This window comes from Schistocerca cancellata, chromosome 6 (assembly GCF_023864275.1).
Source record: "Schistocerca cancellata isolate TAMUIC-IGC-003103 chromosome 6, iqSchCanc2.1, whole genome shotgun sequence".
NCBI lineage: Eukaryota > Metazoa > Arthropoda > Insecta > Orthoptera > Acrididae > Schistocerca > Schistocerca cancellata.
The window spans coordinates 325980615-325998193 of NC_064631.1; the positions used below are offsets into that span (position 1 = coordinate 325980615).

General features: G+C 41.2%; 1 protein-coding gene across 1 annotated transcript in view; it reads right to left on the bottom strand.

Annotated features, from left to right (window-relative positions):
- LOC126191471 (E3 ubiquitin-protein ligase LNX-like) overlaps nucleotides 1-17579 on the bottom strand; it is a 683907-nt gene that overhangs the window by 116938 nt on the left and 549390 nt on the right. The gene's annotated exons all lie outside the window — the stretch shown is intronic.

Here is a 17579-nt window from a genome sequence, read left to right on the forward strand (position 1 = left end):
CGCACAGGTCAAACAATTATCGCAAATTACGGGATGGTGGTTTATGGGCACGCAGCTGACGACCGCTATGTTCCAGTGGTTACAGACCAGTCACATTTTCTGGCCAAGACATCACTCTGAATTCACTATAATGTCCCTCAAATCACTGCAGCACCATTCTGACCTTGCAACACGTCCTCAAGCATGAAGAGATGCAGATGGTCCACAATAATGTTCAGTGGTGTAATGATGCCTTCGATTACCTCCACAGATCTCGTGGAAGCCGAACTCAATGTACACCACAGGATGATTCTGCCCTCACCCTCCTGCATCTGTGGCGCGTTGCACGTTTCATGCAGCCATTCGCCTCGATAACGGCGTGTAAGGACCCAACCCTCGACCTGGTGTAACAAGAAATGCGATTCATTCAACAGGCGACGCGTTTTATTGATTCACTGTGAAAACGCAGTGATGCTATGCCCACTGCAATTGTAACTGACGATATCGTTGGGGAAACACAGGAAGTCGTAGGGGTCGTATGATGGTAGAGCTCCTTATTCAACAATGGCCTCTGAACGGTGTGCTCCGAAACACTTGTGCCCGCAGCATCATTGAACTCTGTAGTCAGATCTGCCAAAGATTGCTTTACGTTTTGTAATGAGACGTAGTCGTCCAATACCATACGGCTTACTCGTTATTTCACCATCTTTCAACCACTTTCCACACGTGTTCACGAGAGTAGTACGCCAACAGGCAACCAGCTTCGCCGTTCCAGAGATTCTCGTTTCCAGCCGCAGTGGCACAACAATGTGAGTTTTATCAAAACCACTTGTATAAGTGGATTTACGCATTTGCGGCCCGTACCTTCGTTATAATGACTGCCCATTTGTCTGTCTTCTTATTACATTCTTTCCTTATTGCGTCACGTGACCGCAACGCCACCAGGAGGCATTCAACCTCGCGTTGGGCAGTGGTCATAATGTTTTGGCTGAGCAGTGTACACTAATCTCTCTCCTACCCGCATTCCTCAACTGGCCGTTCAGGTAGTTGAACGCGTACATCCAGTGTATCCCAGGAGGAATGGTCAGTATTCGAAAAAACGGGAGGAACGATCATTCGAAGCAAAAGAAATCCAGTAAACGTGCGCTCTAAAATGCATACACCGAGAGCTACGAGCAGTTCTGCATCTTCGCTACTGTGAAACACATCTCTTTTACTGAGCAAGCGCTCACAGTCTTAAGGTACGCATATTAGAGCCCATGTTCGCTAGAAAATTTTTACTTGTTTTTGTCTGTACTTCCTCCTCCCTGAATATGGAAAGTAAAGAGCTTGCAGTAGAAGAGATCTGTTTCACAGTACCGGAGATGAAGCAGTGCTCATTGTTCTAAACGCATGCATTTTAGAGCCCATGTTTACTCGATTTCTTTGCTACCAACGGTCGTTCCTGTCGTATCCCTGGTTATCGACAATTGCCCCTGGGACACCCTATACACTTAGGGAGACGAATCCTCCGCGGTTTGGAGAATGAAAGATGCGTGCGAGAGTTTCCATTCCCGTTTTAACTCTTTGAATCGGCTCGCCATAACATTTATATTTTTGTGAATAACTTGAAAAAAGTAGATTGTCACATTCGGCTGCATAGTGTCGGCTCTGGTCCTTATTAAACACCTACAGCAAAATCAAAGAAAGACAAGCATTCACCCATAACAAATATGTGCGCACGGATCTGCTATTAGTGTGGAGTTCGGATGCTTGCAGTAAGGGCGGTTTTAGACAATTTGCTGGGTTCGGGTACTGAGCAGGTAAAAATTGAGGAGTCCTTCTGAGAAACATTTCCTGGCAGGTAACCTTTCGTTAAAATTGAGGTAATGAGTACTCATTGACACATTTTGATGACTCACTGTGCAATTAATGGTATCTTATCCGACAACGCCGAATAAGGAATCCATTAGCAACCCTCCTCTTGGAGGTCCTTTTTAATAGTTAAAGATTTGTGGAGATTAATTACGTTGCAAAATCATTTTGTTTGTGTTCGTCTGCTGCCATGTTCCGCCCTATTGTTGGTGGAAATTCACTCTTGATGATTTCTGGCATATGTTACAGTGGTTCAAGAGCGGCGAGAGTTTTCGTATTTTATTTCCGTATTTAAATCACTATCACCAATGGTGCAGAGTATAAGTAATCATAATAAACAGTTTGATTTGGTAATACAAAATGAGTTAATTAATCTCCTGTGTCTACATTCTGTTAAAATCTCTTGAAATTCTGCAAGATGGTCCCTTCTCTGTTTTCTTTTTCAATTTTTTTGAACATCTTCTGCAAAACACAATGAATTTTCTTTTCTTATTCCTTCTTTATAGCCGGCCGCTGTGGCCGAGCGGTTCTAGGCGCTTCATTTCGGAACCGCGCGGCTGCTACGATCGTAGGTTCGAATGCTGCCTCGGGCATGGATGAGTGTGATGTCCTTAGGTTAGTTAGGTTTACGTAGTTCTAAGTCTAGGGGACTGATGACCTCAGATGTTATGTCCCAAAGTGCTTAGAACAATTTGAACCATTACTTCTTTATACATTCAACGGGAAACGGAAGTACGGTACATTGACCACTATTATTTTCGGATAAAGTACCTGAAAATAATTACTCTTCGAGCAAAGAAACGTATTTTTCCAGCTACTTTGTAGATGTGCTGCCCAGCCCTAGGACTAATAAGACCTTCGCAATTCCACCTTTAAAAATGTGGGTGAAATCTTATGGGACTTAACTGTTAAGGTCATCAGTCCCTAAGCTTACACACTACTTAACCTAAATTATCCTAAGGACAAACACACACACCCATGCCCGAGGGAGGACTCGAACCTCCGCTGGGACCAGCCGCACAGTCCATGACTGCAGCGTCTGAGACCACTCGGCTAATCCCGCGCGGCCCCACCTTTAAAATTAAAGCAGTTTTAGGTCAGCAATCACAACAAAATAAAAATTCATATATCATAACTTTTAGACCTCAAACAGAAGATCAGCCACAAACTAGTATAATATTTTACAGAAATGATACGAGACCAACTAAAGATGACACGTAGATGTTGAAGCATGTTTGAGTTTTGCATAAGGCGGTTTTTTTTTTAATTAATTCGGAAACGCGGGGGATAGATGTCAACAGGTACTTCCAATACCAAAAGAAGATTATAAAAGTCGAGAGTGTTCTGTCGTTTATAACACAGAGTCTTGAGTTGAATAAAATAATCACACTGAATAACTAAGATCTGAGTAATTTACTATTGCATAATGTTCCATAGATTACAAGGATGCACTGGGCAAATCCGTCGATACACAGAGGAAGACGGCGTTCTCTCGAACAGAGAAGTGCAGTCAGCGCACGCGTGGTCACAACTTACCGCTTTGCTCCTGATACGCATGTTTCCGTACTGTCGTCTCGCTGTGCTCAGACAAACTGACTGATGCTCCACATAGCACACAGGTGACGGTCGCGCCGTGAGTCACTGTTTACAAACGCAGATATCGCGCCGTGGGTCATGCGATTAAAAGAATGCTGGCGAGGAAGCCACATCCGATAAATGAGTCATCGAGATTTGCTGTATGATCAGTTATCAACTACGATACGCTGGCCGGAAAGAAAGATTTCTTGATAAAGGCGGGCATCACTTGTCATTCTGGGCATGTGTCACGATAACGTTTCATGTTTCCTTCGGAAACACATGGAACGAATGTTGAATGACACTTAACTCGCATCCGGGAGGGTGATGATTCAAATCTCCCTCCGATCACCCATATTTATTTAGATGTTCCATGTGTGTTGTAGGGAAGCAGCCTACTCACGCTGTAGTAAATTCACATCAGTTTCCATTGTGTGCCAGCCAGTCTGCTGTAACTAGCTCTGACGTCATAAATGTTGCGCAATACCTTAAAATTCAAGCAAATGATCTGAAACTTTTCCAGCATGTAAGGAATAATACTAAATTAATGTGTATTAAATATCAGTTCGATAACTTCAGCCATTTTTGTAATTTGGACGTTTTTCTAAAAAAATAATTGGCGCAACAGAAAGGAGCTAGAGACTTCAAAATTTATATTTAGACTCATCTTTCATAATGATTTAATAAAAACAGTACTTTGGATTTCACAGGTTAAGACTTTAGTGGAAATTCATGATTTTCTGGTTTTCATCTCAAAACTGAAGGAAGCAAGATAGATTAAGTAGGCTGATGAATAAGACTAGGATGTTTAGATTTAAATAGGTTGGAGGTCCGCTATGACTATGAAGATGTGAAAAGTTTCTTTTGAATACCTATAAAATTATAGCGATAGCGGATCTCAAAAGGGCCAGTTCAGAGCTCATATGCTGCGTGCAGCGTAACTTAATTATTTCTCTCGCCCAAGATATTTAACTTAGCCACGTCATAATTTTATTATAAATACTTACCTGCGTGCTAAATGCACGATTAAATTAACAGCTTCATAAGCCATCAGCAAAAGAAGCTATAAATTATTATGTAACTTGAAGTGGTGCGTTACTAGCCCAGCGGCCAGTCGTGAGAGCCAAGTTAGAGCCGGCGTTCTCTTAGCCGTCCGCACCGAGGCTATATATATAAGAGCACTGCGTGAGTAAGGAAGGCCCCAGTTCTCTCCAGACGCTGAATAGCACGTCAGCTGTGTCGGGAGTCGCTTCGCTACGGTAGCGCTGCTACAAACTGCCTCGGGTGCCGTATTGAGTTACGATGTATACGCGTAACTGTGAAAACATTTCAAATGAAGGATTATTTTTGGAATGATTTTCATTATCTAGCTTCAGTTTGCGTGTTGACGTATTTTCACGTGCCGTCGCGGGACAGACATTCTACCAATCATTTTAGCGTGGCGTTTGATGAGATTTTCTCATCAAATTTTGGCGAGCATTCTTTTGACATTCAATTCGGACATTTATAGATGCATCAGCGAATTAGACTCTGAACTGCTCTATTTGTTAGGCTGTTGGGATAATTGTGATGTTATCAGTGAATTTCAGAATATACTCAACTATTTTGGAAAATTGTTTTTGATTAGAAATCCCGAACAATCTCCTACTTCAGAGCTATAAGCTGCAGCTATAATAATATTCTCAGGTTAAGTGGGCACTAGGAACTCTCATTACAGGCTCCACGTTTCGTTAAATCACTTTCTGGGTGCCAAAAAGCAAAGAGAGAGCCAGTGTTGAGAACGGCGAAAGACAGCATTATACAACATTCCAAAAGCCGGGAAGTGCAGTGTTTTTCCCACGTTTAAATAACAAACTTTATTTCACAAGCTATTTGCAGTACTCACTCGCCGCCCCACATATGGTGCATCGGCCGGGAAATCAACTAAATGAAAGTGATTTTTAACTATTCGGAACCGCGAGTGAAATGCGACACGCAACTGAGTATAGAACAGTGAATGTGTTACGTGTGCATGTGGACGACGCAATTGGATTAACAACACATCTGGATTGACGGAGCTGGCACTGAGTCTAGCGGTGCTGCCGGCATCGCGAGAAGCCAGTCTCGCCGCACCGCAGTCGTCCTCTGGAGCAGCCGGAGCCGCGCCTGCAGTTGCGGGCCACGCAATTGCACCACAGCCGTCGGAGTGCCGTCTGCAGTTCAATGTGCCACGTCGCATCAGTAATCCTGGTAGGCCGCACCGACAACGTCTTGCAGAAGGAACTAAGTTAAGTGAAAAACTGTTAAAAATTTTTACTAACCTGCACTAAAAGACTGTCTGCGATGGAACCGCCAAAAGAAACTGAGGTTAAACTTAAATCAGAACCTATGTCTGTTGAAGGAACTGTAAATCCAGACAACGGTTCAAGTGTAAATATGCATGAAAGTAGTGATGTTAAAGTGAAATATGAAGTATTGTCTCCTGACAGTAGTGTGGGAAGGGGTAATGATTCAATAGTAGAGACCCCTGTAGTAAAGCAGAAAGTAGAAATTGTAAATTTATTGGATGATAGTTTCTCTGATGAATTAAAAATGAAACAGTCTTCAGAGATGGTAGAGTTTAAGAAGGAGAAGTTAAATATGACTAATCAATCAGAAGTTTCATTTAGTTTTAATGATTCTGGTGTTGGAGCTAGTTTTTCGTCACCAGAGTGTGATAAAAAGCCAGCTAGTGAGCAACCCAAGGATACTGGAGCTATTGATTTAAATGTTATATTACAAGCAATAGCTGCCGGTAATGCAAAAATAGCTGCCAGTAATGCTGAATTAAAATCTGATATAATTGAGGTAAATAACAGAATTGTGGCCAGTCAAACTAATTTTAATAAACGATTGGAGGTAATGGACGATACCTTCAAGGCTGGTTGCAATAAGTTGAAAGAGGATCTAGACAGTTTGAATTATAAAATTGATTACAACCATGAGGATATTAAGAAAAAGGTTGCTCAACAATTTTCTGAAATGTATAAAACAGTTAAATCTGAAGTTGCTGAGGTTCGCAAAGACTTCCAAATGGAAGATGCGAAGCTGGAGCACAAATTAACAGAAAAGATCGAGTCGGAATCTGAACTGTGCTCAGATAGATTTAAAGATGTTAATATTAAAGTAAACATATGTCAAGCAGACGTAGATGCAATCAAAAGTGATACTACTCATGTTGTACAAAGAGTAGAAAATGTTGAATTGAGAGTAGAAAATATCAGTACTAACATGGCTAACATTGAGAGTAAAGTAGCTTCAGTAACTTCTGGTAATGGTAATATACAACAAGTTGTAGCTGCAAACGCCGCATTTATCGGGTGTCGGCAGTTCTTGCGGTTTGATCCAGATAAAAATATCCACCCGCTAGATTTCTGGAACGATTTTGAAGATGTAATTCCACCAAATTGGTCTGAACGAGAGAAAATCTCATTTATTAAAAGCTATTTAGCAGGTGACGCCTTGCGTTGGTCCGCTGATGTTATGTTGAAGTGTAAAACTTTAGCGAAGTTTAAAACAGCTTTCATTAATGAATATTGGTCTAGTAATAAGCAAAATGAAGTGTTAAGAGAATTTTGGAGTGGAAAACGCTTCAGTGCAGGCAAGGAATCAATTAAAGAATTTGCTAGGTCATGGATTTCACGTTTGTCACATTTGGCGGAAAAGCTAAAGCCAGAAATGATTATATTAGGTCTTGAAGCCAAACTGCCATGGTATTGGCAAACCAGAATTATATCGGCCCCTAGAGACAATCTTGATCGTTTCATTGAATATTTGGAACGTGTAGAACGTGTTGCTGCCAATGAGGAGCAGGCACGTAATCACAGAAATGCCACTAACAATAATAGTAATTTTAGGAATGAGCAAAATGGTAATGTAAACATCAGAACAGTAGGTATTCGCCATCCTAAGAGAGGTGGGAATTGGGGAAATAATTATCAGAACCAACAATGGCGTCCAAGAGATAATAATTTTGTTCCGAACAGAAATATGCATGTAAACAACAGTACGGAAAGCAATGCTGTGCCAGTCAATTATAATGAAACTAAAGAAAACAGCAATAGGCCGAGGCAGGAAAACTAGTTCCCGTCTATGAGGACACTGGCGCTCACCAGGCGGTTACTTTTCCTAAGCCAGTAGTTAAGGGAATTGGTAAGACAGATCAGAATACTCAAACTGAACATGTGGATGAAGAGTCGGTAGCATCTAAAGATACAACAGAAATATTAGATCACTCACAGTATTTGATAGATACCGTGTTAGAAACGCTTTCTAAGTGGGAAGAGAAAGAGAAGGCGCAGCAGTGTAACAATAGGGAAGAGCTACAAAATATTGAATTGACAAGTGAAGAAGCAGAAGAAATTCATGCTTATATTTACGATGAGGATGATGTGCTCTTATCTGAAGTGCCTGTGCAGGATGTTGATAATGTACTAATAGACTTAGGACAGGAGATAAGTGAGAATGTAGAGGGTAGGCTGTTGAGGGTCGATGAACCCAGTAGCTGTGACCAGTTGTCACTTGAGAAGGAAACCGACGATAATGGTGAAAGTGGTTTAGCTGTAACTAGTGCTATGCCCGGTCTGGAGACGCAGAATCGCTCAGACTACAGTAATTTGGGTTATGTTCAGCAAACGAAATGTAATGAAGTCGTACGGTGTTTCGATTTAAAATTATTAGACCGACTGGAAAAGGCAGCTGAAAATATAATTCCGGAAACCCCTACACACTGTGACCTAAATGTAATGAAGACAGATGTCAATCACTTTAGTTGGAGACAAATCCAAAAGGAACTACTAGATGAATTTGAGGAACCACCTGTACAACCTAGAATAAGCCACCCTATAATAATAGTGAATATGTTGGGCATCAATGTACGTTGTCTCTTAGACAGTGGAAGTGAGGTGAGTGCAATATCTCAGTCCTTCTTTGATGCATTACCTGGTAAAGACAAGCTTACGGTAATGAGGGTATCAGGACTAAGAATAATTGGTGCTACTGGCAAGGTATCAAAAACGGTAAAGCAAGAAGCTTTACTACCCTTTAACATTAATGGTAATTTAATTGATCATCCATGTTTAATTGTAAACAATCTCAGTATTGAGGTTTTAATTGGCATAGATTTCTTGTCAAAATATCAGAGTGTTGTTGACTTTGAAAGAAGCCAGTTAAAAATGGTCTTGCCAATAACCGGAGTAATTATAGTACCTTTTAGTGATAAGCATGTAGTAACTGATCATGAAACTTGGGAGTTGCCTATAAGAATTTTGAAAAATAGGAGGTATTGGGACGAAAGTGTTAATCTTAGTAACAATAAGCTGAACACAGAAGAAGAAGAAGCAATTATTTTAGGCAAGATAGAAGCTAAATTGCAGGAAATAGATAAGATTTCAGACAATGAGGAGGAAGAACTGAGACAGGTTCTAAAGAGGCATCATAAGGTATTTTCAGATCGACGTGGCAGATTCATAGGCAGCCACTGAGGGCTGTAGGGAGGAGGTTGTTCTGTAACCTCTACACAGTGTGGCAGCTGTGCAGTCCCAGCTGTGTGAGATCTTCTCTCCATTTCAGGTCTCACTCAATCTTCATCTTTTCTATCCACCAAAGTTTCGACTCCTTCTTTGCAATATTAAAATTTTCCGTCATGACTATCAAGTCAGCATTCAGCCAATGAATGCTGTAGGGAGGAGGTTGTTCTGTAACCTCTACACAGTGTGGCAGCTGTGCAGTCCCAGCTGTGTGAGATCTTCTTTCCCTTTCAGGTCTCACTCATTCTTCATCTTTCCTATCCACCAAAATTTAGATCTCTTCTTTCAGACATGAAATTTTCTGTCATGACTATCAGGCCATGAGTTATGTTACCATTCTATCTACCGATCAGTGAAGAAAAATACCTAATGTGACAAACCTAATAGTGACAAACAATAGAGAAGTATGACGTAATTAAGATACAAATGTATTTGAGTAACAATTATGTGTAGTACCCTGGTAATATAGTAAGTACAAAGTGGTGTTTGGTTGGAAATGGTCCATCAACAGTAATTTAAAGAGATGTATGAATTCGTGTACAAGCAGAATCTGAAGTGGTAATGAAACCTAGTGGATACATTAGAGCTAACTAATAAATAATAAGAAAGAGATTGCTAAGTGTTATGAAAAATATGCAGATAAGTTGTAAGTTTAAACTCACCTGATGTAGCAAGGAAAGGCAGTGTAATAGAAGTGAGCAGTGTTTGTGGTTGAGTCGTGAAGGACACGTCCCTGAAGTATTTATAAGGTTGGAGCTGGCCATTATTTTAGTGTAGTGTGTGACAGGATACACCTACACGTATTGAGGTTATGAGTTGGAGGCGTGAATGCGACCATAGGTACCCTTATGTTAGATGAGACAGAGCAGCTCATGGTGTCCTATAGGTTTAAGGAATTTAGCATTACGCTCGTCCATAATTATTTGATGCACTTTAGTGGTAGGTCCGAGAGAGACTACCTGAGGTTTCAGCATCCGATCGAGTGGAAATGGATTGCCACGTGAGCAAACTAATCAGCCGCAATACACTATGAATATGAAATAAATGTGCTATCCTATGCTTGAAATATTAATAGTGAGTGGTAAATAAGGTACATACACTAGCAAAATAAATAAGAAACATAATAGCAGACGTGAAACAGTAATTTTAGCTCAGCATAAATACACTTCAAAGTAAGTAAGACCCTAATTGCAGATGTGGAACTGACAACAGCAGAGGACCAATAAGTGGATTTTGTAGTCAACTAAAAGTAGTGTGCTTTGAACACTCAGAACGGTACTATTACCAAAAGTTACATATACAAAGAAGCTGAGAAAACAACCACTAATCATACTCATACTATCTCTAAGAATAAGATAATCAAGGATGATTCAGTTAAGTGCTTAATATACAAATGTATCAGGAATGTACCGAGCATTGGTTCAGTGTTCCGGCCCAGAAATAATAAACTGACGTTAAATAGGATTCATGATTGTATGCCATGAGCATAGATTTTCTCTAGTACGTGACTAACGGCGTTTTGAGCCATTTATTTACCGATTTTATGACATTTAAGTAACCGCAAGAGTAATGTTGAAAAAAAAAAAGTTCTGTTAACTTTGTTCCAGTAATATATTGGAAGTTAAAATGTATATATCCCCAGTTCATTGTGACCCACCCTTAGATATTAAGTGAACAGAGTCTGAGGCACTCTTTTGTTTGTTCTACAGGACAAACCAGATAATAGCAGCCTGGTAGCTGCGTGAAAGCGTGGAGTGACTTGGACACAACTCACAGTGACCCCTCCCCTTTCCCCCATGTAAGTTAGAGAGAACGTGAAGGACGCACACCATAGCAACTTCCCCTCCTCTACCCTTGTGAATGGAAGTGTAGGACGCCAGCCAAAGCGGCTACAACCACGTGTGTAAAAATTATTTGTGAACTTTCTTTCAGGTTTAGAAAAGACTGCTAAGAGATAATCATCTGTTTATGTATCATGTTATTTTCTTTGAATTTGTGTATGTAAAAGTGTATTTAATGTATTTAATGGGTCTAAGATTTTCATAATTTTTCAATTATTATGTGTTTGTTGGTCTAAGGCAATATGTATGCCGAAATATTTCAGTGACTTCGCTTAAAATTTTGAGTACTGACATTGTTTAAAAGGCAGTGAACATGCCCACAATTTAAATAATTAATGTAGATAATCAGTTTTCTTTAATGTTTCTACATGTTTATATTTCAATTTTGATTTTTATAGGGAGTTAAATTGTACTCTTGCTTCCCTTTTTGTAATTAAATTTTTTTTCTCATTCATTAACATTCATAAACAAAAAAAAAATTTAAGTAGAGGGTGATGTAGGGAAGCAGCCTACTCACGCTGTAGTAAATTCACATCAGTTTCCATTGTGTGCCAGCCAGTCTGCTGTAACTAGCTCTGACGTCATAAATGTTGCGCAATACCTTAAAATTCAAGCAAATGATCTGAAACTTTTCCAGCATGTAAGGAATAATACTAAATTAATGTGTATTAAATATCAGTTCGATAACTTCAGCCATTTTTGTAATTTGGACGTTTTTCTAAAAAAATAATTGGCGCAACAGAAAGGAGCTAGAGACTTCAAAATTTATATTTAGACTCATCTTTCATAATGATTTAATAAAAACAGTACTTTGGATTTCACAGGTTAAGACTTTAGTGGAAATTCATGATTTTCTGGTTTTCATCTCAAAACTGAAGGAAGCAAGATAGATTAAGTAGGCTGATGAATAAGACTAGGATGTTTAGATTTAAATAGGTTGGAGGTCCGCTATGACTATGAAGATGTGAAAAGTTTCTTTTGAATACCTATAAAATTATAGCGATAGCGGATCTCAAAAGGGCCAGTTCAGAGCTCATATGCTGCGTGCAGCGTAACTTAATTATTTCTCTCGCCCAAGATATTTAACTTAGCCACGTCATAATTTTATTATAAATACTTACCTGCGTGCTAAATGCACGATTAAATTAACAGCTTCATAAGCCATCAGCAAAAGAAGCTATAAATTATTATGTAACTTGAAGTGGTGCGTTACTAGCCCAGCGGCCAGTCGTGAGAGCCAAGTTAGAGCCGGCGTTCTCTTAGCCGTCCGCACCGAGGCTATATATATAAGAGCACTGCGTGAGTAAGGAAGGCCCCAGTTCTCTCCAGACGCTGAATAGCACGTCAGCTGTGTCGGGAGTCGCTTCGCTACGGTAGCGCTGCTACAAACTGCCTCGGGTGCCGTATTGAGTTACGATGTATACGCGTAACTGTGAAAACATTTCAAATGAAGGATTATTTTTGGAATGATTTTCATTATCTAGCTTCAGTTTGCGTGTTGACGTATTTTCACGTGCCGTCGCGGGACAGACATTCTACCAATCATTTTAGCGTGGCGTTTGATGAGATTTTCTCATCAAATTTTGGCGAGCATTCTTTTGACATTCAATTCGGACATTTATAGATGCATCAGCGAATTAGACTCTGAACTGCTCTATTTGTTAGGCTGTTGGGATAATTGTGATGTTATCAGTGAATTTCAGAATATACTCAACTATTTTGGAAAATTGTTTTTGATTAGAAATCCCGAACAATCTCCTACTTCTTCAGAGCTATAAGCTGCAGCTATAATAATATTCTCAGGTTAAGTGGGCACTAGGAACTCTCATTACAGGCTCCACGTTTCGTTAAATCACTTTCTGGGTGCCAAAAAGCAAAGAGAGAGCCAGTGTTGAGAACGGCGAAAGACAGCATTATACAACATTCCAAAAGCCGGGAAGTGCAGTGTTTTTCCCACGTTTAAATAACAAACTTTATTCCACAAGCTATTTGCAGTACTCACTCGCCGCCCCACAGTGTCTCAAATAGTTTAAGGTAAATTCAGGCACGATTTCTTTCAAAAGGAGATGGCCGATTTCCTTCTCCATCCCTCCTCAATACGATCTTGCGCTGCGACTCTAATGACCTCGTCGTCGACGGAACGTTAACCCCTAAACCCTAATCTTTCTTAGTTTCTTCCTTCTTTCATATCGCAGCGAAACAGACTTTCCGAAGTACCTTCGTGTATCTACTGACGTAACTTGAGAGGCATGCTATGACTCGGACACACAGTTATCTCTGACCCAGAAAACGCGATCTGGCCTTTTTTTAGTCATCGGTTTTCATTCTGTGGTGAAGGATGAAGGGGAATGAACACAACAATTTTTTTCTTTCTCTCCATCAGGAACAGAGATGGCAGAGGATAAGTGTGCTGGCCACTATCGATTCTTGTGAAACATCAGTATCGAGTTCGTCGTATACGGAGAAACCCGCGACGCACGTTTTTATGAATTCAATAATGGACAAACATTACGAAATCTCTCCATACTGAGCGTAAATAAAAATCTAGAAAGATAATCACATATACTGGAAGTTTAAGTAGGTAGTCTCTAATAACAGTTGGTCATTGTACGAATCCGTTTCTGTTCGGACACTGTAACTTTTAACTTACCTGGTTCACTAAAGCCCGTTTATTCAGGAATAAGGCCGTTCAGCACAGAAGATTGCGCTGCAGACCTCTAATTTATGATTCATAACCTGAAGGCACATTTGTCCTTTTCCAACTATCGAAGGTTTTTTGTTTTTAATGTTACGGGAACAATTACAACAGGAACTAATCTTTTTTTTTTTTTTTTTTTTTTTTTTTTTTTTTTTTTTTTTTTTTTTTTTTTTTTTTTTTTAAGGAGAAAGCGTGAGAGTGTGATACATTGAAGGTTTGTTGCTTTTAATGTTATTGAAATAATTACAACACGGACTGACGCTTTTAATAGCAAAATCCTTGAGAATGGGGGGATGCATTATAAGTGATTGGGAAAGACTGATTTTGTTTAAACGGCATAGATATAACACCCGAAGAAAAGATCCTAAGGTACAATAACAATTTTCTTCCCTTCTTTTTCAAAAACCTAAGTTTATTAAGTCCCATAAAAGATACAGATTTTCATCATGTTTTACTGAGAAAGATGGAGGAGCTAAGAATGAATTTCTCTTGAGGCTAAAAGTCCCTTTTCTATTCATATAAAGGCTAATTTTTTCCACCGTGTACAAACTCTAGGGATTGATCTATGAGAGGATACAGAACAAGAAAGGTCTCATGAACTTATGTCCAGTAATGCTTAGTTTCCATGTTAGAGACCATTTATTCAATCATAGATTGTTACAGAGATGCGGCCTAGCACGTGTTGTACCTTGCAGCCATAGTTACAGAATGTGCTGAAAATGGTTTCCATGTGCCTTGACGCATGCGTGCACTCGCCGAAGCATGTTCTGCCCCACACGTTCACATCGGCCAGGCTGCATCCGAACAGTGTCAAGTGCAGCAGGAATACGCTGTCCCAGTGTCTCCATCGTCCGCCGCTCGTGGTCTCGCGGTAGCGTTCTCGCTTCCCGAGCACGGGGTCCCGGGTTCGATTCCCGGCGGGGTCAGGGATTTTCACCTGCCTCGAGATGACTGGGTGTTTGTGTTGTCCTCATCATTTCATCATCATCCAGGACAGTGGCGAAATTGGACTGAGCAAAGATTGGGTAATTGTACGGGCGCTGATAGCCACGCAGTTGAGCGCCCCACAAACCAAAACATCACCAGTGTCTCCATATGTGGAATGGGCTCTACATACACGATACTTTTGAGGTTGCCACACAACCAGAAATCGCACGGGTTGAGATCCGGAGAACGAGCAGGCCATGCAACTGCACCCCCTCGTCCGATCCATCGACCAGGTAAGGCACGAATGGGTTGCGTCCGGACGTTAACGGCGAAGTGGGCTGGAGCACCTTCATGTAGCAGCCACATAACACTTCGAATCATCAATGGCACTTCTTCCAGCAGGGGAGGCAGCCACTCGCAAGAAACGCCAATAGCTCCGGCCTGTTAGGTGACGTGGAAGGAAGACTGGTCCCAAAATACGATCGCCAATTAACCCGGCTCACACGTTCCGGCTGCACCGATGCTGATGATTCGCTGTCACCGTACCATCTGGGTCCTGCATACTGTCCCACAGATGACTGTTATGAAAGTTAAAGATACCACTCGGCGTAAGGCTGGCCTTATCTGTGAATAGGATGGACGACACAAGTCCCAGAATCGTGGTTGCCTGGTGAAGAAACCAGAGACAAAACTGCTTCCGATGTGGGAAGTCTGTCGCTTGTAAGCTCTGCACTCGCTGTAAGTGAAAAGGGTAGTAACAATTGTGGTGGAGAATGTTCCACACGGTCGTCTGGCTTACACTGTACTGGCGGGCCAACTGGCTGGTGCTGACACGGAGGTCTCCTTTCACAGTGCTGGTCACACTTTCCTCGAAGTCTTGTGTCCGAACATTTCGGCTGCGTCCTTCATGATTTACTGCTTCCTGAAATGAGCCTGTCTCAGACAAACGGCGAAACACTGTTGCACACATTGAAAGCTGTGGTTGTTGTCGACGGGGATAGGTCTCCTGATACAACTTTGATGCCCGCCGCCCGTTGCCATTTTTCCTTTTCCTAAGAAAATACGACGTCGGCAAGCTCTCGATTCGACTACGGAACCATTGTGGACAACGCTGTATCACATCCACTACAAGGTGAGTGAATAGGACACAACAATTACTATGGCAGGAGAGCGCGCTAGAGCATGACGTACGAGGAACAGTACCTTCTCTAGGAAGAAATCTTGCGTACTGTAACTGTGCCTGCATGGTACAGCGCGTATTGGACTGCAGTCTCCGTAACGAATTACGAAGCACAGAAACCAGGCATTTCCGGACATAAATTCATTAGACCTTTTTTGTTCCGTAGCCTCTCAACGATCAATCCCTAGAATTTGTACACGGTGGAAAAAACCACCCTGTATATTTCGGAACCGGGACGGTACTTCCCTGATTAATCCGTTTTTATTGCTGCTTCCTTTGTATTTTACTATCTCTGATGACTAAGAATAATCAGTTTTCTTAAATATCGGAATACAGAGCGTCTCATGCTGTGTGGCAACAACTAGACCTTTATTACGTTTCATAAACGCTAGTGGTCGATTTTGAAACTGTTAGTAACACTCGTTTGACGTGTTATACAGGGTGGCGCACGAAATGTGTTACCATTTTGTTTTTGAATATAAACTTTGTCAATACAATCTGAAAGGAACATATACTACAATGAAGAGCCGTCCATGGAGATTTGTTCTAACCTAGCACATGCTCAATATGTCCACCATTTCGTTTCCTAACTTCCTTCAAATGAACACTGAAGTTAGTGATTATCTTACAGCACATGTCTTCCGTAATTTCACTGCAAGCTTGAAGAATAAGTCTTCTAAGCTCCATTAAATCACATGGACGTTACAGGAAATTTTTTTCCTTTAGGTACCCCCAGAGAAAAAAGTCACATGGATTGAGGTCTGAACTATTGGGGGGCCAATTTTGTCCGTCACTGAAGCGACCTGGAAACGTGAGTGAAATGATCCGCATGTCGAAATGCTCGTGTAAAAACTCCAACACAGTGTTTGCAGCATGTGGCCTTGCTCCATCTTACATGAACCACTGCGCGTTGAAAGACAAGCCAGTAGCAAGATGCTGTGGAATGAAGCTATTGCGAAGCATGCTCAAATAACGCTCGCTGTTCAGTTTCTTCAGAGAAAAAGGGTCCAGTAAGTCCGTGACTCGAAATTGCTACCCACGCTGTAATCCTCGGAGCATAATGTTGTCTTTCATGAAGCACTTGCGGGTTTTCAGTGGCCCAAAAGCGTACATTTTGTTTGTTAACCACACCGTCTAAAATGAGAATGTGCCTCGTCTGAAAACCAAACGTTGTTGAGAGTTTATTCCCTATTCTCCGCCCACTGAGCAAACAGTAGTCTGCTGCTTGTGTTCTTCAGTGAGCTTCTATGCACAGATCATCTTGTATGGATACATATGGAGGTCACTTTTAAGAATGCGTTGAACGGAGCGTCTGGATATTCCCAGTTGCACTGCTGCCTTTCTACACGATTTCCCGGGACTTCTCTGTACAGCAATTCGTACCGTTTCAATATTTTCCGGCGAACAGGCAGGCCTAGGCCGAGGTCGCTTCGATTCTAATACTGTTCCTTCCTGTACAAATTTATCGTACAACCTGTGGATGGTCTTCTTGCAAGGGACCCATCGTGTGTTAAACTGTTGTCGAAAACGCCTCTGAGTCACAACAAGGCTTTTCGTTTCATGAAAAAGTAACACAATTGCCGATCGTTGCTGTGTCGTCAGTCTTCCATTGTCAGCCATTGCTGCTTACTAGTCTCCTAGCGGCAGTATCCTGAATTACACGTCATTTCGTAACTCATTTGTTTTTCCAAGCTCTGCTGCTCCTGCTGTAGAGATCCCTGCGGGATTTCTAATGTGCGTCGTAAATTGTGAAAGAAACAATTGGTAACACTTCGTGCGCTGACCTGTATCTACAAGGCAGTGATATTCACTTTGTCAGCTGAAGCCCTGACCCCAAACTGAAAGTTCAAGAAAAGTATCCTCGGAATACAAGTTACTCAAAATTCCGAAGAAAGTTTGGCGACAAATTTTTTACTCTTTGAGACAGGACACGCTGTGTGAAGATAATGTAAAACAACGTTTCACAAAATGAAATTAGT